We start from the raw sequence: 23,036 nt of genomic DNA, 5'->3' as shown, positions 1-23,036 counted from the left end.
TAATATAATTTCTCAAAAATGTTGTCACATGAATATATTTTTCATTTGGCTGGACTGGTGTTATTTGTGCCAACAGATCCGTCCTTTTCCCTATAATCTACTGTTGATTTCATTTATCGACTCTTGTTGTGTTTCATTACAGTGCCTGTGTTCAGGCAACAGAGAGCAGAAACCCCACACAAAGGCATAATATTCAGTTTGACCCTACTTTGATTTGATTTGACATTACTATTGCAAACAATTACGCACATTTGCCTGTTTGCAGCGTTTCAGGCTGGCTGCAAAGGGACAAGCCCGATGTCTTTACCCTGCCGCTCGGCCGCGTACGCTCATAATGGAGGTCAACATCAAATATGGCCTCTCAGCATCCGTGCCTAATGAAAACAAGTGTGTGCGTGAGTGTTTGAAGTGCGCGAAAGCCCTATCACACGCCATAATCCAAACACATCCTGAATTCCGCATGCACTGTCAACAGACTTAAGCAGAGTGCACACAACCCACTGAAGGAGAAAAGGGCAGCCTCTGACTTTGATAAAGGCCAGCTTTATCTCGCTCTCTGCTTCTCTTTCTCTCGCCTTCTCATTCACTTTGTACATGCTGCCCTTAATCTTGCTGTTACACAATGGCATCCAAAGGCCCATGTGATTATGCATGATGGCAGTTTAATGCCAACGAGATCAGGCATTTCATACAAAAATATGCGTGAACTTCTTCTAAGGGGCTGTGTTAAACGTTATTATGTCATAATCATGAAGATTTCAAAATGAGCTATTTTGTCTTGGTGGAGAGGTGAAAAAAAGGTTTGGATGATTAGCAAGCCCCTGCTGGTAGATGGTGTAATTACACCCAAGTGGCTCCAAAAAGCATTTTTTTCTATTAACAGATTTTTTAAATTAGCACTACAAGTGCTTTTTGCAAGCAACATACTCTACCATTCAGTTTGGGGCAGGATATGTGTTTATGTAATATAATATATTATAATATAAAAATGATATTCGCCTTGCATGTCAGTGGCTGTGGAGTTATGCGTTGACCTCCTCTAAGAACATGTTTCTGTCCATGCCCTCAGTGCTGGATTTAGCCCCAGGATAAGGCTAAATCACATTAGTGTTTGCCAGTAGAAATGCTGAGTTGGGCATTTGACTGACCCACTGCCTGATTCCCACAAACACACAGCACAACCTCCGTGATGGCTCACAAATGCACACACTCAAGGCTGGTGTCAGATTTAGCACGATGACCTTTGTGGCATAGTTTGTCGTGGAATCCTAACATAGTGTGCTCTAGAGTCAATGCATGACTTGTCAGTCTGACACTAAATATTGCTCTAGTACTTTCTTTTTACCTGTCTTTGTACTGGTGCACAAAGGCCAAGGACGTGTCTCAGAAAGGTCAGTGCTTCAATGCCAGTCTGGAGACCGTAACTTATTCTGCTGTAGCTGCAGACGTCTGCTACAGCATATCGATACTGCCAGACTACTAGGTCTCCAAAATGTAGCATCACAGTTGTTACAGATTCAGCTTTTTATATATATTTATCTGTACTGAAACCATGATAATAACAGCACTGCAGACTAGAGACTTTCAGCACCATGGACAGCAACAAAACTGAATAGCTCACTATCTGTCTAACACTGAATCCATCCATCAGGCAAGCCCAGAAAAAAAGACATTGCATACAGTTAGAGTCAGGGAAACTGCAGCGATTCTGTGACTGTGTAAGTGTGTGTGTGTGTTTGCGCTCATTAAAAGTAGAGAGGGACTCCTCATGCATCAGTGTCCAGACCAGAAGTGAGTGAGTCAGTCAGAGCAGCACAGCTATTTTAATGCATGCACTTCTTGTGCAAATCACGGTGTGACACACACAAACTTTGCACATCCACACACATACTTACACTAACACCACCAACATTTATGGATATTATGACCACTGTGCATTTAAAGGAGACCTATTATGGCCCTTTTTAACATAAGTCTCAGGTGTTCGCAGAATGTGTATGTGAAGTTGCAGCTTAAAATACCCCACAGATCAATTATTATATCATTTTGAAAAACCAATTTTAAGGAGAAGGGTCTGGTTGCAGACTTGCACTCTCAGAAACCTGCACTTCCGCAACTGACATCACTTGCAGTCTTTTTTATTTTTTATTTCATTAATTCATCATTTTTTTAAATTGAATCTCTCAACATTTTACAACAGTAGCCAGGTAGTGAAGACAAGAAAAAAAAAATTTAATTAAGATGTTGTGGTGGTTAAACGATTACAACTAATTTATTTCGGAGAAAATTAACGAGAATATGCATATAGGATAATATAAACGCAATGCGCAAAGTCTCTCGTTAAGTTTTTTTCCACCAATAGAAAACAATAAACACTTAATATGGCTTATGTAAAAAAAAAAAGATGCTATAAAATATCAAATTCAATATACAGTTTATCAATATAATGTATATGTATATAGTGTTTTCCTCGCATACCGCAAAATGTTGCATATAATGTGGCATAACGGATTAAGATGATGAAGATCAAACTCAATATGCTCCTTTTCATGATTAAAACATAACTCGTATGTACAGACAAGCATGTGAGCCCAGAATAAAAGCAATGCACAACGTTTTGTGTTTTTCCATATAGAACAAACTGTCTATAGCCCTTTTATATCATTGTCTTTGTCCATTAAGCCACATTACGTTTTTTATTTATAATGATTTTCTACGGGAGGAAAAAGTTTAACATGCAATTTAACGCATTACATACTGGGCTCATCTGCTTGCCTGTATAGTTGGTCCTTTTAATATCACTTAATGCATTTTTCAATATGTGTTCATATCCGCTGGTCTGTACATGCTTTGGGTCAACAATAAGTCTTATACTGAATTTGGTCTTTATCATCTTTTAATGCAACGTTGTGCTGAATGGGAGGGAGGACAAGTGAAAGTTTGGGCATTGTGGTAATGGCCATCTGCTTGCCGTGTAGTACATTAAATTAATAATCTATATATGAAATTTGATCTTTTAAGTGTATCTTAATACATTAAGCCATATTAAGTGTTTATGGTTTTCTAAACATTTAACTACAGACTTTGCACATTGCGTTCTAGTCTTCTTCTCCTACAGAAATTAGTTTAATCGTTTAACCACCACAGCATCTTGTCTCCATTTGCAACACGCAAGATTTGCAAGCGACGGAGGGTGAAATTTTAAACTAAATCATAATTTAGTTTATTTTTTCTTGCCTTCACCACCGCTACTGTTGTAAAATGTTAAGAGATTCGATTAAAAAAATAAAATAAATGAAATAAGATAAAAAATAAAAAAAATATTGCAAGTGACGTCACTTGCGAAAGCGCAGTTGTCTGAGAGTGCAAATGCATGTCTGCGGCCAGGCCCTATTGATTTTGACTGGAAGCACACATCCGGCTTTCACACTAAACTAAGTTCTCTTTCATATCTTATTGTGCTTAAACTGTCAAATATACACAAGTTTATGTTAAAAACACACAAGTTACAAAAACAGTTGGTTATGTCTGTGAAGGTAAACAGCTGGGACAGAAATTGCATGTTTATATTAGATGTGTGTGGCAGCAGTGTAATATACAGTAAATAAATCAATAAATCCACTGCTCTCTTTCTCCTCTAAAGCTGGATCTCTAAATAGTGTTCTGTGCTCGTCAACACGTTCTCACTCCAACTTGTCACATATTGACACTTGGTCAGGACCCTCTGGCATCACTTTTTGACACTCAAGGTGACGCTCACACTAAAAAAAATGTGTTGGCTCAACTTAAAAAATTGTGCTTCATGTGGTAACATCTACAATAACTGGTTTTGTTGAAATGAAACAAATGATTTAAGATTACTGATTATAACTGAATTCAACCAACCTGAAAAAAAAGTTTTATTGAAGCATAACAGTCCGTAGATGTAACCTGATTTCTCCATTTAGGTAAAATTGTCACCATTGTTGAGATTCATGCGCTGAATCTTGGTCTTTGTGTGAGTGAAAAAGACACAGCTCAAAACACTTCCTATATAATAAAAGAGAAAAATCACAAATATCTGATTGTCATGACATTACGAAACTAACAGCTAACATTCTCAAACATCAGACTCCTGACATGAACTGTGAGTTTGACTATTACATAATGACTATGTCAATAAGTAATCAAGATCTGATCAGAGTTTCTCTCACAACTGTTGCAATAAAAATGTGCCTTTGAAATACGCAGTTGCAGCAATCAGAGAAAATTTGATGTATTCTTTGAAGTATTCAAGAATCAAGAGCCCAGTTAAATCAAACGCTTATCCCCACAATGGTGACCAAACTTTATTTTCAATAAAACATCAACATCTAAACTTTAATTCTCAATAAGAAGTTTAGTATGAAAGAATAAAGTCAGACTGGATTGTAATAAGTGTGAGAGAGAGATATGTGAAATATTTTTTACAGTGGTGCTAAGAAGTACCGCTGTCCACTGTGACTTTCATTTTGCTGCAACTTAAAATATATAATCATTTCAAATCATAATTTCTCACTGAACCAACATTCACTAATCAGCATGGAGCAGGTGTGCATGTTTTGAATGTGTTTGTTCCGACAATTATTGGAAGTTGTATGTTGGGTCAATGTAATGGATTTAAGTTAAAAATAACACTCTCTCATTTTATGTTACATAATCTTGATTGAACTACGTTATAACAACAAAATTAAAATTATAGGTAGTATCAGATAGAAATACCTCCTTAAAGCAACATCTGCACAGGTTGACTTTTTACAGTGCACTTGTTTGCATTATGCGTCACATTTAATGATTTGCATGCATGTGCAAACTTAGAAATTATTTTATATAGATATTTTGGAGCACCTAACCGCACCCCTACCCCTACCCTAAACCTACCCACTTCTGAATGACATAGAACATGCAAATAAAGGTACAGGCAAAAGTACAGTGACAGGTATTTATTGTAAAAACTGACCATAAAAAGCAGTATAAAAGTATTACAAACAAGTGGCATTGCATTCGAAGTCCTCCAATATCTTAATGTGAAGATCGGAGTATTTCATAAGGTTTTAATCGCTGAAAATGATCTTGCTCCCGCATATATCACATTCCAAAAGATACTCCAGAACTTGTTCAGCATGACACAATCGGTCACGAGACACACAAGAGCTAATGGCATTTCATAACCAAAGCTGACGGTAGAACTGCTACATCATGTCGGCGTCGATAGCCTCACGGTTAGTGCGCCCACATACAGTGCAATTGCGGCGACCCGAGTTCGAATCCTGGCTTCTGGTCTTTTACTGATCCCACTCCCCTCTCTTCTCACCCAATGCTTTCCTGTCTTATCTACACTGTCCTGTCTAAATAAAGGCATAAAAAAAAGAACTGCTACATCGTTGTCGCTTGCAAAAACAAACTGATAGTGTTGTGGGTGGAAACGTGCAGATTAAGGGGCGTTAATATTATAATAAAATCCCCTTACCACGTCACCGGGGGAGCGAAATCTGCATGCTCGTTTTTTTCACATACTTGCAGAAAAAGGCTTACCAAAGCATAGTTACCTTTTTCACATTTTCCGGGTTGGTAAATGCACCAGAGACACGATTATAGCACTTAAACATGGAAAAAGTCAAATTTTCATTATGTCACTTTTAATTCAAAATTTTATTTTAACTAAAACCACACATTTGCAAAAATCACACACTCCTGGTGCCTAAATGAAAGTTTTAAGATTGCATAGAGATTTTTTTATACATAGATATTTCATCTTTATATTATGTTTTATCATATATAGTAAAAGAGAAAGTAAAGATTTGTTACAGCTCAAGTTGTAAGGTTCCTTTGCGTAAAAACACATATATGTGTATATACAGCTGGCAAATAAGAGTGAAAGTGTAAAACTGGTTTGGAGGACGGCACACTTGCCATTGGTTAAAGTTTTTTTTAAAGATCTCAGAGATATGTTGACTGAGAGTGACGACAGGCTGTTAAAGAAAGACAGTTTGGCTCTGTTTTATGCAAACAAGTAACCTCTGGCATGCAGCCGCTCATTTAGCATACTCCAAATTCATTAACTTTAGAACAACATTAAAAAGTAAATTCATGCGTGTATGCACGTGGTAAGAATTAGGTGGAAATTTTTCATTAGAATGAAGTTCTCCTGTGCATATGAATACAAATAATTCACAGAATTATTAGTGAATGAAACACAGTGTTCTTTTTAAGTCCAAGATCCCAATACAGCCAGCCTGAATTATATGTTCTCTCTCACACACACAGGTTGAAAAAAAGGTGAGAATAAGAAAAAGGTTAAGATCCCCAGAACTAACTCTACCGCTCATTCAAACCTGTTTTACATTTTTACATTTCCATTTTGTGCACATTTATTAATCCAACATTTTCTTCCTAAAATATAGGCAAAAACTGACCTACACACACACAAACACACACACACAGATCGAGGTTAAGATGCATGTCTGGTCTATAACAGGATTCTGAATTTCTGATCCTACTGAGATCTGAGACCCAAAGCAAGCCATCTGATAATTATGCACATTTTAATCAGTCATATCCCTTTTCGCCAGTAAAGCTCTGTGTATATGTGACTCTGTAAAAGATGGGGAAGGGATTGGAAAATGGAACAGGACCATGAACACACTTGGGGTACAGAAAAAAAGTAAGTGCATCTATGTGTATGTGCATGTGTGTGTGGGTGTGTGTGTGTGCGTGTAACAAAGTCAAGGGTAAAAAACTATTAAACCAAAGTGGACCTCGGGCCCCTGTAAGACTTAATGGCTTTTTTCCCCTGCTTTCTCTCTCTCTATAGCTCTGGGTCTCATTCCTCTCCTCTAATCCCACATGCTCAGACGTAGCAGGTAAATTGACTTTTCAGTGACAGACACAGGGGCTTTTCTTTCGAGCTTGACGGCAGTAGCCGCGTTCCTCACCTGTGACAGAGCATGTCTACGGCTCACATCACCGCTCCATTCTCAGAGCTGCTGCCATTAGCTCCAGATCACTGCTGCCATTAAAGCAACCTCTGGCTAAAACAGCACTCCAACCATCATCAGCCCCTACACACACACACACACAAACCATCAGAACCACAAATAAAAGCACATACTTGCCACACACTTAGAACAGCGATCTGTACACCATTCTCCTCCAATGCTGCTTTGAAACAATCTTCTTATTTTCAAGCAAAAATAAACCATGTAAAAAATAATCTTACAATATGGCATTAGAACAATATATGTAACATATGTGACCCTGGACCACAAAACCAGTCATAAGGGTCAATTTTTCAGAATAGACATTTATACATCATCTGAAGGCTGAATAACTATGGAATAAATATAAATATGGTTTTAATATGGTTTGTTAGGATATGACAATATTTGGCTGAGATACAACTATTTGAAAATTTGGAATCTGAGGGTGCAAAAAAAATCAAATATTGAGAAAATCACCTTTAGAGTTGTCCAAATGAAGTTCTTAGCAATGCATATTACTAATCAAAAAATATTTTCAACATATCTTTATGGAACATGATCTTTATTTAATATCCTAATGATTTTTGGCATAAAGAAATCTATAATTTTGACCTATACAGTGTATTGGTGGCTATTGCTATGAATGTACCCGTGTTACTTATAACTGTTTTTGTGGTCCAGGGTCAGGTATAATCAAATGTGATCACCCAAAATTAAGATTTTTTATCATTTTGTTTTTCAACATACAAAAACAATAATTTTACAATATTTCACTACACAAGTATACATGCAGTGTATTCAGTGTAATATATTTGTACTAGGGCTGTCAGTTGATTCAAATTTTCTATCTAATTAATTACATGATGTGTCAATTAATTAATCTAATTAATCGCAAAATAAATTTGACTGTGAAAATACCCACAAAGGTTATTTAAAGCTATTTTTGTGTAAATGAGAAAGCATCAAGTAGACATTACAAATTGTAGCTTTAGAAAGAAATATTTGCTTTGGTTCAACATCAAATTTATTACACATAAACATTTAGGTGTGAGTGAATGACAAAACAATAAACTTCAATGAATTTGCAAATAAATTATTGTTATATTGCAAAGTTATTAAAACAATAATTTATATATATTTGTAGCCTATGTAGCCTTGATTTTTCTATTTAATGCTTGAGGAGCAAAACAGAAACATTTATCAAAACTCAGATTCTAGTAAAACTAGTAAAAATATACATTTGCTAAATGCTTTAAGAACAACAACAACTGTACATTTTTTTGTATAAGTACACAATATGAACAGTGTATGTTTATGGAGGTGTATATATATTTAATTGTACTGTTTGTGGGTTTATTTATCATATTTTTTTTTCTTTGATTTACTGGCATGGGGGCTGGGGGATTGTTCTGTAAAATGTGAAAAGCTTTAAATAAATAAAATATTCAAAAAAAAAAAAAAAAAAAAAAAAAAAAAAAAGAACAACAACAACAACAACAAATTTTAATATCAAAGTATAATTGTGAGACCACCTGCAGAACCACTACAGATCACCTGCTGAAGACCGATGACCCCGATGACACTTTAAAGCATCGGATTGTTTTATAAAGAATTTTTAAATGAAAACCTCCTATTTCTAAAAGGAACAAAAAGTTCTTTGTGGAACGTAAAGATATTCTTTCTTTATTTTTAAGTGTAACAGTATGAGATGAAGGTAGATTCTTCCACTTAGGCAAATTTAAAGAGATATATTTAATCTAACACATTAACACGAACATTCTTACACATTAATATGATTATACGTGGACATTCTAATTTTGTTGCATTGTTTCACATCACGTAATGAGTACATATACGGTGTAAGTTTAAAAAAAAAAAACTGGGTATGAGGCCAAAGAGTTCAAAGGACCAATGCAAAAGAAACTTGAGACATATGCTACTCTATTCTGCTTCCTGATTGAGGGAAATCTAAGCCCCATCTATCCTGCTGAGCTTAAGCTGTATTTTAGACACACATGAAAATCCACATGTAGGAGCACACATGCACACACCACGTAAGCAGTTTTGTTCCGTGGATGAGCTGAAATCAGCCAAATGCGTTTCACAGTTTATTCCATTAGTTCACTGCACAGATCTTCAGGTCACTGAAATACAGAAAAACAACCAAGGAGCGCATGTGTGTGTGTGTGGTCATATAAGACATCCATTTTACTCTCTAATTGCACAGGATTAGAACAAGTTTGCCCAATTTAAGCAACAAGGAATGGCTGTTTAATCATTTGCCTAATTGCTGCCAACTTGCTTCCTGAATCTCTCCACGGGCAGCATGCGCTCTGTGGGTGACTGTGTGTGTGTGTGTGTGTTTGAGAAAGGTGGTGAAAAGATATATGTTCATCCTCGTCTGTGTTCTTCCAGGAGTATCCATACATTAATTTGTGCCTATGTATAGGTGTTTTCTAAACCTGGTTCCCCTGATCATGCAGCTTTCTTCTCCTTCTCTTCCAGCAGCTGTAATCTAAGACTCGTACAGTAATTTAAACAGTAGACAAATCTGTTGTGCTTTCTTAGCATAAACAGTGTCAATAGAGCCATGTGGTGCTCGGCTGTAACGAATGGACCTGCATATGAAGTCATCAGTGCAGCCGTGTACGATAGCAAGCGAAACCCTCCTAGGGACCAATTGGAATAAGTTGCTATTTGCTGCACTTTGCCTTGTGTGCTAATTGTACAGGCGCTTGTGAGAAACGAGTCTCAAACCCAAAGCATTCACCAGATTTCCTAAGATATTTAGAACGTACAATGTGATTTACACTTCTTATTTTTGGCTTTAAAAAAGATTAAGGTGCACTAAAGCTGCAGTTGGGTACTTAAAGGGGTAGTTCACCCTCAAGCCATCCTAGTTGTATATTTTTTTCTTCTTTCAGATGAAAACAATTGGAGTTATATTTTAAAAAAATGTCCTGGCTCTTTCCAGCTTTATAATGGCAGTAAATGGCTGTTGATTTTTTGAAGTCCAATAAAGTGCATCCATCCATCATAAAATGTACTCCACATGGCTCCAGAGAGTTAATAAAGGCCTTCTGAAGTAATTCGATGCATTTGTGTACGACAAATATCCATATTTAAAACTTTATTAAGTGGATGACGTAGGACGTAGGCTTACCATAAGCTCTGGTGAGAATATACTAGTCTCGCAAAAAACAAGTTTTGTTTTTTAAGCAAAGGATAACCAGTCTCCTCTCAGCTTATACTGAAATCATCTGACATTTTTATTTACAAATCCTCATTTTGTACTTCTAATTCATAACCCGTGTTTTGTTTTGCTCTGTCTTCTGTGCTTCCGCATTCGTCACCACGTCTTACGTCATCCGCTGGAACGCCACTCTCTCGTGAACGCACGTACGACAGTTAGTGGAAGCTAGAGATTACAATTTATAAAGTTTTAAATATGGATTTTTTTTCTTTACATAAACGCAGTGATTCACTTCAGAAGGCCTTTATTAACCTTCCGGAGCTGTGTGGAGCACTTTTTTTTATCATGGATGGATGCACTTTATTGGGCTTAAAATTCTCAACAGCCATTATTCAGCTTTAAACAAACTCTGACCTGGTGAGCAGTAGTCTCAGCCTCAGACGTCACGCCCACGGAACGTTGGCTAAACGTCTGATGCATATGGTACACTTAACTGGAAACCCTTCAGGAATGTCGAAGTCGTCATCTGATTGGTTGAATTTTATCGGATTTCCAGGGGACGCGAGTGTCGCGTTTATTTTTGGTCCGCCGGGAAACAAAGCGCAGACGTGTGATTGCAGAAGAAAAAACTGTCGTGTTTACATGAGTGACAATGAGCATTTATCAAGATCAGCTAAACGTAGGATTCTCAAAAGTATGCGAGGTTCACGGCATAGACTCTTTAAGAGATGTCCAGGAGTTTTGTTTGAGGCACTTAGTGGAGACAAAAAGAGATATAATGCAGACGCCATTGTTGTTATACGTGCACGAACAGATCAATGACTTACTGCTTGTTTTCTTCTCCTTATTTGATTTTCTATGCTGACTGACTTGTTGCACGTCGGTCTGTTGTTGTGGGGACATTTTCACGCCCTGAAACGTGACGCTGAACGAAACGAACTGTGATTGGTTGTTTGACATGTCGGTCAAACGGCCTTATGGGCGGGCCTTGGCCAAAGAAAGCTGCTATGAATTCCAGACCTTCAGCCGTCAGTCTGAAGGTCTGGCTACGCGAGACTAGGTGAGCAGTGACAATTTCATTCTCAAAATTGCTCATTATATCAGTCCAGCACCTAGTAAACAACCTCAAAACACCTCAAAACTTTGTTCCCAGGTGAACTGACTGAAAAACCTGTGTGCCCTTACTACCACTAAAATTAGGTTTGCCAGATTCAGAAAGTCCTTGCTAGTTTTGTAAGCAATATGCATCAGACATTCAGTGTACCTTTGGCTGCTGAGACATCACTTGCAATTATTAAGGGGAACTGACTTCATACATCCACTAAAATCCTGTTGATTAAATGAAATTACAGAAATAGCTTAGGAAAGTTAGGTTAGTTTCAAGAAAGGTTAACATGTCTGTAAATGTGAACTGAGTTGAGATTTTTGTGATCTAATGTAATTAAATGTATGCAAGTGTGACATCAGTGTCTAAATACTTTTTAGGGCCACCAACTGTTTTGGTCAGCAAATCCATTTCTCCATCCTGTCCTTCTGTTTCCTACCCCTCTCACTTCTCAAACGAACCTCCATCTTTTTGTCTGTTTGTTTGTCAGCATGTCTCCACTGACATGCTTTCATGCTTCAGCTTTCATGCGATTTTATCACACAGCACCAGCGAAAAAGTTCCCGTTGCTCAAATCTCTCTGACACACACACACACACACACACACTCAGATTGATGTGAACATTCAGAGCTGTCTGTGTCTCTCTCATGCTGTATGTGATTCAGGATGATAAGTAGAAAACCAGAGTTGTCACCGTATTAACATAAAGGTCACGTAAGAAATCATTTCTCATCTTCCTGCCCATCCTATCATCTTTCACTCAGTCTCTCTTTCGAAACATAAATCAAATCTCTCCTCTTTCCAAGACTCCAGCATTCACGCTCACTGACACTACTCGGATGGACATATATTTGGAAATGGCAGAGAACATGAAGTTTCACAATCAGCCGGTGGAAACGAATCACAGACAAACACCAGGTCAGTGATTCCAAAACACAGCTACATGTTCCCACCTGGAAAATTTTGGATTGCACTTTGTTATAAAACCAAAATTATGTTAAACCTTCTAAATAAAATATTAAGAGTGACCTTTGTATTACACTGCAAAAATAAATTAAATAAAAAAAAATCTTGCTTTTCTTACTTTCATACTTTCATACATACTTCGTAATAGGGTCAGAAATATAAACATGTTTTCCTTTTGAATTCAATAAATTTTTCTTACCCCATTGGCACATAATGTTTTTCTTGTTTTAAGCAACTTACTAATTTTGATACCTTTTTAAGGAAAAAAAATATTTAATATCTTATACCATTTTGCATGTATATTAAGAATGTTTAGACGTGTACTAGAACATAAGACAAAAATACTAAGAAAATAATTTTTAATGGCCATTATAATAATATTAATGATAAGTGTGGGTATTATAATCTTTAAGTGTGATATAACACAGCAGCTTTTTATTATTATTATTATTATTATTATTTTGGTATCTTGTCATTGAACTGAAGTATTAATATACTATCCAGAAAATATTGTTTTTTATTTAGTACAATTTTCTACCCAGTACTGAGCAATGTTGGATGTACAAACCTTTTTTAAAAAAATAAAGTTTGCTTTTATTTCTTACTGATAAAACTAAGGCTTTACACAGCAAAGAGAGTGAGATTAATGTCAGGATTTGGAAATAAATAATAAAAAGATTATTAATTATTACTGATAAATATTTTTAATTATTAAAAAAAAATAATAATAAAATAAAACAAAAACATACCATTGTAACACTGATAAAATGCTGGGTTAACCCAACCTTCTGGGTAGTTTTATTTAACTCAACTATTGCTAAAACATTACTACATTTCTTGCTTAAAATAAAACCAAAATTGGTTAGAAATTAACATTTATTAATATTTATTTATAAGCTGAATAAATAATAATTAAATAATACACATTTTAAAAATTGCTTATTAATAAATGTTCACCATTTGATTATTGATGATGCCTCTAAGTAATTTTGTGCCTTATTTTTAATTTCTAACCTTTTTTGGTTATATTTCAATTTAAGCCAGCCATGTAGTAATTTTTAAACAATGGTTCAGTTAAATAAAACTATCCAGAAGGTTGGGTTAAACATTTAACCCAACGGCTTGGTCAAAACAACTCAGTCGCTGGGTTTGTCCATATTTCACCCAGCATTTTTTAGGGTGTAAGTAAAACATCCCCTTGTAACACTCTAGGCAAGTCTGGCCAGGAAAACTTGGTTTCTAAATCAGTTTATGAATCTCTCCATGTACGTTGATTAATTAGTCATTTGTTTGTTTCCCTTCTGACTATCTCTTTATCCTATTACAGTCCCTCTCTCTGGGTCTCATGCACTCACACTCCCTGTTCTCCCTCTGCATCCCCTCCCCTGTCACCAGCAGTTCAATTAACTGCTCAGGCATTAGCTCACAGACACTTTGGCTGGCTGTTAATTTAAATCAGCCATCACATTATACTTGCCTCATATTCATCACCTTCTCATAACCTTGTCATTCCTTTGACAAACTTCTTTCCCCGACATCTCTGCCTCTCTATTTTAGTCACCATCACGGCCACTAAGACTCCCAGCCAGCAGTTAACACGGTGGCAACATTAAAGAGCTCATGAGGACTGTTTGGGAGCGAAAAATGTCTTTCATGATGCTGTGATTTAGCGAGACATCTATCCAGGCACGGACGTGTGAAACGAATATTCTCGACAGCAGCCGCCCGTCAGAGGAGACACAGGGGAATGAGCTTACTCAAACATGCATTTGAAACATCCGTAACTGCTGTTATAATCAATTTACTTACTTACTTAATAATGTGTTCTTGCATGCCTTGTAAGAGCAGACTTTAAGGGTTTGAATGCTACCCCAGTTAGCAAACAAACCAATCAGAGTAGATGCAACATCATTTGTTTTTATCAAATATGTGTCCTAAAAACGGCCAAATGAAGAAAAGAATGAAGTTTGGCTGATAAACCAATGATCAGAGGTAACTTCACAAGCCATTTAGCCTTCACTATCACTTCAGTGCATCGCCAAGCAATTTTAGGATTAAAGGGGACATCAGATGCCCAATTTCCACAAGTTGGTATGATTCTTTAGGGTCTTCATGAAATGTCTGCAACATACTTTGCTTAAAATTCCTCAGTGGCCTAAAGCAACACCCTTTTAACCGCGTTCACAGTGAGCCGTTTCGGTGCATGTCTCTTTAAATGATAATGAGCTACTGCTTACCCCGCCCCTCTTACTCCGAGCTACCTTCAAAAACAAAACAAATTCACTGCGCCCTTAGTGGCTCTGATGTTGGGAGAAAATGAAGACTTTTATTTTCACTTCTACATCCAACTACAAAACAACTGCACTGCTTACGAGACGTTGTGTGGACAGTGGACAGTGGTGGACAGTGTTCAACTGGCTGAGGGTGAAAATATGCTAATACGGGGGAAGTCCGTCAGCGCTTGTGGGCGGAGCCTGAACAATATAACGTCATGCTGCTCAAAAACAGCTTGATAACTGAGACTGATTAGGTTTTTTGGAGATTAAAAAGAGGAGTGAATGGATTTTTATCATAGTAGGGTGGTTGTGTCCACACAATGCAAGTACACATTTATATGCATCCAATGAAATTAAAAATTAAAATTCACCCTCTAGTTGTTCCAAGTTATTAATCACCAAAACATTCTTTAAAAAAAAACTTCTTTTATGTTCTACAGAAGTAAGAAAGTCATACAGGTTTGGAACAACATTAGGTGAGTAAATAATGACAGAATTTTAAATGAGTGAACTATCATTTTAATTATTAATCATAATTTAAACAGATGTGATAGAAGCCTGCTGTGCCCCTGTGAAATTGTACTGATAAGTCCTTGTCTGACAAAGAAGATGAGCATACACTGACCTGAAACAGACTATCCTGCTCACCCTATTCATAAAACTTGCTAAAGTTTGAATAAAAAGAATTTAGTGGAATGAGTTTATTCATGGACATTCTGTTGTGCCCTTGCCTGGGTACAGGTTTAATTTCTCATATTAGGAGGCCTTTAATCATTAAATATTTCATTTCAAAGATGACACTTATTTAAACACACAAATTGGCAATGTCACATTCTGACATTTTAATTTCACTTTTACATTCTTTCTGACGCTACAGAGACCAAACTCATGTTTTCTGAATCTTATGGTGATACAGTTTTCTATTTTGCCTGTAAAAAACCTTAAAACCAACACAGGCTCACTGGAAATACATACCTCTACATGGGCCATTCCACCGCCATTTCTGTCCCCAGGACATTACAGGTACAAATAAAAATGAACTATAAAATACATTTTATCATTAAGCAAAGTGTTCTGCACATTATCCTAACTGCAAATTTAAAATATTTAATTAAAAAACTAACTAAAACACTGAAGATATGTCCTCGTGTCTAATGTTACATTTTAACATGAAATATGACATTTAAAATCCTTCAGAAATCAGTTTTATTTAGCATTTTTAAGTACCTCCATATCCCATCTGTGCTTTAAATACATTTATTTCAAAGTAAATAAACAAAAAAATACACATTTTAGTTGTGTCCCCAGGTTTTCACACAGTCCTGTTACCCTAACACATTCCCCCCTATAAAAAACTGGGAAAATTCCACAAGACACATTTTCAACATAATATTGCAACATCTGGATCTTCTGAAGGCAATGAAATGATCGAAAGCATGTGGTCTTATTTTCTTTTCTGTATATTTGATGATATTGTAACTGTGGCAGGGAGCGTCATTATAAATATACTTTCCTGTAACCTAAATTATTTTGAGATGTTAATTGTTACTTTAAAAACACAAATCTTTAGTGAATCACTATAATTTGCTAAGCATCCTCATAATATTAGTATGTACTCCATGTGGCTAGATTATATGTATTTGCTAATTTTATCCTAAAATCTCAATCCTGTTAGTTTCAGTCCTGTTACTCATATACTCATATATTCTATACCTATATATAGTAACTGAGTAATAGTAACAGGAGCGAGTAGTGTCATGAAATTTATTAATGTAAATATTAGGCTACATCCATATTATTCTAGATAAATTTGAAAATGCATCATTTTCTCAATGTTTTGGCTTTCTGTCCCCACTGAGACAATGCTCTTGCCTGGAGAACTGGAAAACTGAAAAGGCATTATTTGTTAAGTTTTCTATTTTTAATTTAATATTTAATATTTATTATTTTATTATTTAATCTCATAACCTGTCCTCCACCCCTAAACATAACCCTAACAAAAACCTCCGCTGACCACTAGATTTAAATAGAAACATGGTTTGGAATTTTTTAGCAGTGAGGTCAGCTCACTATTCAATGTTCAACACTCTTCACTATATCAGTGAGGGCATTAACACCTCATATGTGCAGTCAAACCTATACACTAATATAATGGTTACACATTCCTGTTACCCAGTTTCACTCCTGTTACTAAAAAGTATTTTCTTTAAAAATATATATATAGTTAAACCACTATATTTTTAATTAATTAATTCCATTACTTATTCCATTGTTTAAAAAACTGCATCATAGAAAATTGATAAGCATGAGGTTTGAGTCGCCTTTAAAGTGAAAAATTGGTTTGTGTACTTTAGAAATACATAGATTTTTTTAATGATAAAAATAATATTTTTTTAACATGAAACCAATAAAATAAACACCTGCCTGTGGGGAAAATCTGTTGACATATTTTAACCATTACATTTAAAGTTACCTGAGATGGACCAATATAGATTTTGAATAGTTAAATGTGTCCTTAAAAAAAAGATATAAAATGAATTTTTAATTTTTTTATTTTTTTGGAAAAGTTTTGGAATGGCCCACATACATTTCTGCAAAACTGAAAAAACGGCAGTAAATCTCTTTTTATATCACGTTTGCATTTGTTAACACCATCGGGTAGGTTTAGGGTTGGTTTTGGTGTATGTAGAGCATTATTCCATGGAATGTCTGGATACTGGATTCTGATTGGCTGGCAAGTATGCAGTAAAACCATTTAATGCACAGGTAGTTCCAAGTCAGTTTAATCACCGTTCTATATTAATGCGCTGCTTTAATTGATGCAAGTAAACGCACACACACACACAGAGAGAGAGAGAGGTTGGAGATCACACTGCACTGTGCACATACATAAACTTGTTGCCAGCACTTCCCCGGGATTCTTATTAATAAAATACCCTAGATACTAGATCACTACATTATATTCCTCAGCAACAAGGTGGTAAAACCGCTGTTCTTTTGTTGTTTGCAGACGTGTCTTTCTCTCTCTCTGTCAGTCGATAATTTACTGAAATAAATGCTATAATTCATTCAAATAAATGTGATCTTACCGCATTATCTCATCTCTGTGTCTGATTTAAAGCGGGCAGAATGCTAGAGCTGCGTGTCATAACTGACAAAAATAACCGTCTTTTTTTACCCATTCAGTCAAACAATACTACTTATAACTTGTCTATAACTTGGTAAATGACTATGGAATAAGCGAGATAATCAACGGCTTGCCTTGCATTAAAGGATTTTAAATGCACTCCGCTTCAAGTCGGGCGTTCTTAGCCTCCACATCGTGCATTTAAAATCCTTTAATGCACGGCAAACCGTTGATTATCCCTTACTTAACCTTTAGCGATACTCCCCAGATGCTTGAATTCTGAGCAGCTGCAATACGTACCTCAAGCAATACAATGAAAACACAGCTATAGGTGCCTGTACCAACGTAATAAAAACGAGCCATGGTCACGTACTAAACAAGTGTTTTAGTGCTACTCTCTGGACATTTCACTTTAAAGCTGCACACAGATTGTGCAGTAAGGTACATATTTACGGTGTTGCAGAAATGTATATAGAGGCACGTATTTTCATGAGCTTTGTTAAAAATGAATTTGAAACAACATGAAGGTGAGAGTAAATGAAGACATAATTTTCAGTTTTCGGTGAACTATGGTGAGTAGTTTAAGAGTCTCTTGTTTCCCATGCACATTAAGTCCTGGATATACTGCAGTAGTACAGGAGTACATCTTAGAGATGCATTATAAATCCGTACATATTTGTGCATGCACACAGTTGTATGTGTTAATTAATAAATGCACATGCATAAAGAAAAGAGGCACTTATATCCTGAAAGAGAATATCATATGCATGTATGTAGGTGCATGCATATGTGTGCATGCACGCTTGCAGGGCACACGGACCGAAGGTTGTGTAGAGTTCAACATACAGAGCTGAGAGGGCAGTGATGAGTACGAAAGGGGCATTAGCATGTTTGTTTTGCTCTGCAGGGCACAAAAGGAAAGGATGTATAATATCTCTCTTTCACACACACATAGCCAGGGACATATTCACTCACGTCTCAGTGGAACTATACCAGCCTGGATGTACCAGTCCCATCCATCAGCCGCTCAAGCCTAAAACCCTAGAGGATTAGTGGAAGTGCTACAGTATGTGTGAATGTGCGTTTGTGTGCGTACTCGTGTTTATTAGAGAGAGCGTGTAAAAGACAAAAGAAGGATGCGTTAGGTGGAGGATCCAAGTGTAAGCAATAAAGAGACTCGGCTACAAATAAAAGATTTATCTGAGAAACTAAGCAACCTTTTAACTGCAACGCAGAACTCTACCCTAGCTCTTTCTTCTCCCCAGGCCATTTTCCTCGAAACCTACAGTCTCGTCTCCCTGCACCAGTTTCAAAGTGGGTGATTCATAAAATCTGCTAACTTCCACGAAAAGTGCCCCTCAACAAATTACCACTGATTTCCCAGCATCCCGAATGATTCATTCCCCCACGACACAGACCGCTCAACCTCCGAACACCCTTCAGATACCCTTACATATCACCCAGAAGTCCTTACAAATGCTACTTGACCTTTTCGCTAACATGACTGCTGACACCACCTATATACCTGTACTTGCCCTCTCTGTTCCTTCACCAGCCCCCATCATTCTTAACCCCGGTGGCCCTTGCAGCGTTCTCCAGCCCCTAATCCTCCTCCCCCTCTAATGTTGTTGGCTTCACAGTCTGGATTCAATCCCAGCAGTGACAAGGTGACTGCCTCCTTATGTTTGCACTAATTAAAAAAGAAGCACTCATTTGTCCCTGACTATATGAGGCTGGTCTAGTCAGAGAGACCAGATGTACTAGAGAGGGGAGAACTGTACGCCTGTCCTTCCAGAAGTCCTATAAACAGTCTCTCTCTCTCTCTCCCACTCTGTTCTTGTCACACCGATGCTCCTGCGATGGCTTTATTATAGCAATTACATAGACGGGCCTGCACAACAATATATACAGATGGAGTGAGATGCTATGCAGACATAAAAATTTGCATAAAACCTAAAAAGAAATCATAAAACAAGTTTTGTCTTGGTGGAGAATGCAGGTAGTTTTGAATAATGTCCACTCAAGTCTTGGCAAGTATTTAAGGAACATCACTGATCCTTTTATTATATTATTAATACCAGGGTAAGATTTGTTTTAAAACTATTTTATGTTTAACATTTATGCATTTGGCAGACACTTTTATCCAAAGTGACTTACATTGCGTTAAAGGTATACATTTTATTAGTTTGTGTTTTCCCTGAGAATTGAACCAAGCTCTATGCTCTGCAGTTTGAGCTACAGGAAGGAAGGAAGGTTTAAAAGCTATTTTAATGAGAATGTCATTGAACTTTGAATGTACAAATGTAGACATTTTGTTTAACAGTTAACTTACTGACCATGAATTTAGTCATTTTACTACACTGTAAAAAACAAAAAACACAATTTGTTGAGTCAGCTTAAAATAATTTGTTACCCTGCTGCCTTAAAATTTTAAGTTCAGTCAACTCAAATAAGTTTATTCATCTTGAAATGTTAAGCTGTACTAAGTGATAACTTAGATATTTGTGTTTGTTAAACTTAAAAGCAAGGTAAGTAACCCAGCTGCCTTAAAATTTTAAGTTGAATCAACTCAAGTGTCTAAGTTGTCACTTAGTACAACTTAACATTTCAAGCTGAATAAACATTTTTTGAGTTGACTGTACTTAAAATTTTAAGCCAGGTAACAAATTATTTTAAGTTGACTCAAGTGATGTTTTATTAACAAATTTCGGGCGGAGCACGCACAGATAATTAACTCGGCCAGTTCACCATCAGCAATCACATCGTCCATCCCGCCAGCCCAGGAGGACGCCTATAAATAATCTAAGCAGCCTTACCTTCCTCATCTCTAGTCGTCAGCATCCCTCCTCCACCCCGACTCCATGCCATTAACCCTTCCGGGGTGTAAGCGCGGGGTCCGGGCTAAGGAGCCCCTGAAAATAAAGTATGTAACACAAGAAAAAATTAAAATGTTTTGGTTTTATGATAATCTCGCCTCATGTCCAGAATGGAAAATACCTAGTAAAACTGTTTATCTGCCATTTCTAAACATTAGACTTAAAATTATAACATATTAATCCAATTACTTACTGTTCCACTTGAAAGAATTTGTAACATGCTTTAATATGTCTGTAAAAAAAACTTCACCACCTACTGTCTGACCAGAACCGGGGATGAGAAATAAATGATTAGAAAGGGTGATAAAATAGAGACAGAGAAATAACACCAATTAACCCTGATTGATTTCCGTAATCTAGTATTTTTAAGTAAAATTACATATTTGTGAGAAGCAGACAAAAAATAGGGCAGAGCTTGATTCATCAAAAATGGATAGGATTGAGAAAAGTGGTGCTAAATATATAATGTAATACGTAAATATGTAATATATAATAATTTCTTAAATTAAATGTAAATTAATGTCCTAGTCACATTTTCTTGGTTAAATAAACATTACTTACACTAACAGAAAAAGAAAAAACAAACAAACAAAAAAAAAAAACAATTATATTTTATATTTTTTACATTAACAATGTAATCAATAATCTATTTATTAAAGCCAAGTATGAATCTCATCAAGTTTTTAAAGCATTTTACACTTATTCCAAAAGAATGACTCAAAGCAGTGGGGTCATTCCGTGTCAAATCAACCAAATTTCAGAAACTTCCCCGGCTCAAGTTTTTGATTTTCAAAAATGAAAAAAAAAAATTTGGGGACCTCTGGTTGAGCTGACACGGAATGACCCAGTAACAATTTAAACAATACATTTTATTTGTGAGCTTATGTTCACCTATTGTTCTTAATAGTTCACTTCTAACTGTTTTTGAAGTTATCGGATCATCAGTCATTAAAGCTCGGTAAATATTGGTGACAGACACAGAGATTTACTTTAAATTTCACCAAGCTAATATCTCACTAAAAACTCCCACAGACCATGTTTTCATGCTATTTTAAGTCTTTTTCTGACATAACAAATTGGTTATATCTGTGTGTGAATTGTTTACTTATTTGTTTTAAATTAGTCTTTCCATTAATGCCATTATGTTGTTTATTCAGACTGATTTGTGAACATGAATAATATTATTTATTTATTTATAAAAGATTACAAAGACATTTCTTTCACTTTTTTATGCATTTGATGCAAAAAGTAAGTGAATAGCATCAGTTTTTGTATAATATTGACTTTCAAGCTTTACAGTAGTCCAGACACATTCCCATTTATAAACCTACTGCATATAGCCCTGCATTCAAGATATGATTGCTGGAATACATTTACTAAGAAAAATGAAGGTTTCATTATTCTTTATGGTCAATAGACTTTCTAAGTGCATGTGATTTCCATTCTAAAGTATCTGAGCAGCAGGTCAATGCGTGAAAGCGCTTATTTAAATATAAGACAGCAACCAGGAAGAGAGTCACACATGATTAATTAATGAACGCATTAAAATAACACATCTTCATTATCACCTCTCGTCTCTGTGGTCCTCTCAGCCTACTTAGAAAGTACTGTGTTGGCTAGAGCACTTTAATTCATTTAAAGTAAGGTAAACACACGCACACATTACCTTTAAGTGGTAGTGAGAGCTGGTTTTATGTTTCTTATGTCAACATAGTTTATGCTTATATATTACATTTTATATTGGAAAAATGAGGACGTCTGTGATAGGTAATTGTCTCAGTTTTTCAAGATACACATACAAATAAATAAATAAACACCTCTCTGTTAGATATCTTAGGCAACAGACGGGAACATTCACCTTTTATTTCCACTGACGATGCCTGCACAGTTCTTGCTCCCATGGTAACCATGTTGTCGTTCTCAATTACAAGCCAGCGATCAAGTCAAAACTCAAAGAATTAAGTGTTTAATGAGGCAACGTCTACAGAAGTTGAGTTTATAGTCATGCAGTTTACCAAAATTTTTTTAAAGGGATAGTTCACTCAAAAATGAAACTTTTATCATCATTTACTCACCCTCAAGTTGTTCCAAACCTGTATGAATTTCTTTCAGCTGTATAGCATAAAATAAAATATTTTGAAGAACACTGGTAACCTGGTTGACAGTAGCTATTGCCTTATATAGTATGGAAAAAAATACTAGGGAAGTCAATTTAGTTACCAGCATTCTTCAAAATATCTTCTTTTGTGTTCAGTAGAAGAAACTCATGCAGATTTGGACCAAGTGGAGGGTGAGTAACTGAAAAAATGGGTGAACTATCCCTTTAATTTTTTTTACTAGCATTTGGTTATGAGCATGACTGTAAATCATGGGACTCTGTGAAAGGAAGTTGTCAAGAAGTGCTGTAAATATAATGGAATTATCTGAGCTCTGGCCTTTTGCTTTCGTGGAGGTTTATTTGTGCTCTCCCAAGGTGTATTTGTCAAATTTCCAT

Source organism: Labeo rohita, chromosome 3, assembly GCF_022985175.1.
Source record: "Labeo rohita strain BAU-BD-2019 chromosome 3, IGBB_LRoh.1.0, whole genome shotgun sequence".
NCBI lineage: Eukaryota > Metazoa > Chordata > Actinopteri > Cypriniformes > Cyprinidae > Labeo > Labeo rohita.
This window is presented reverse-complemented; position numbering follows the sequence as displayed.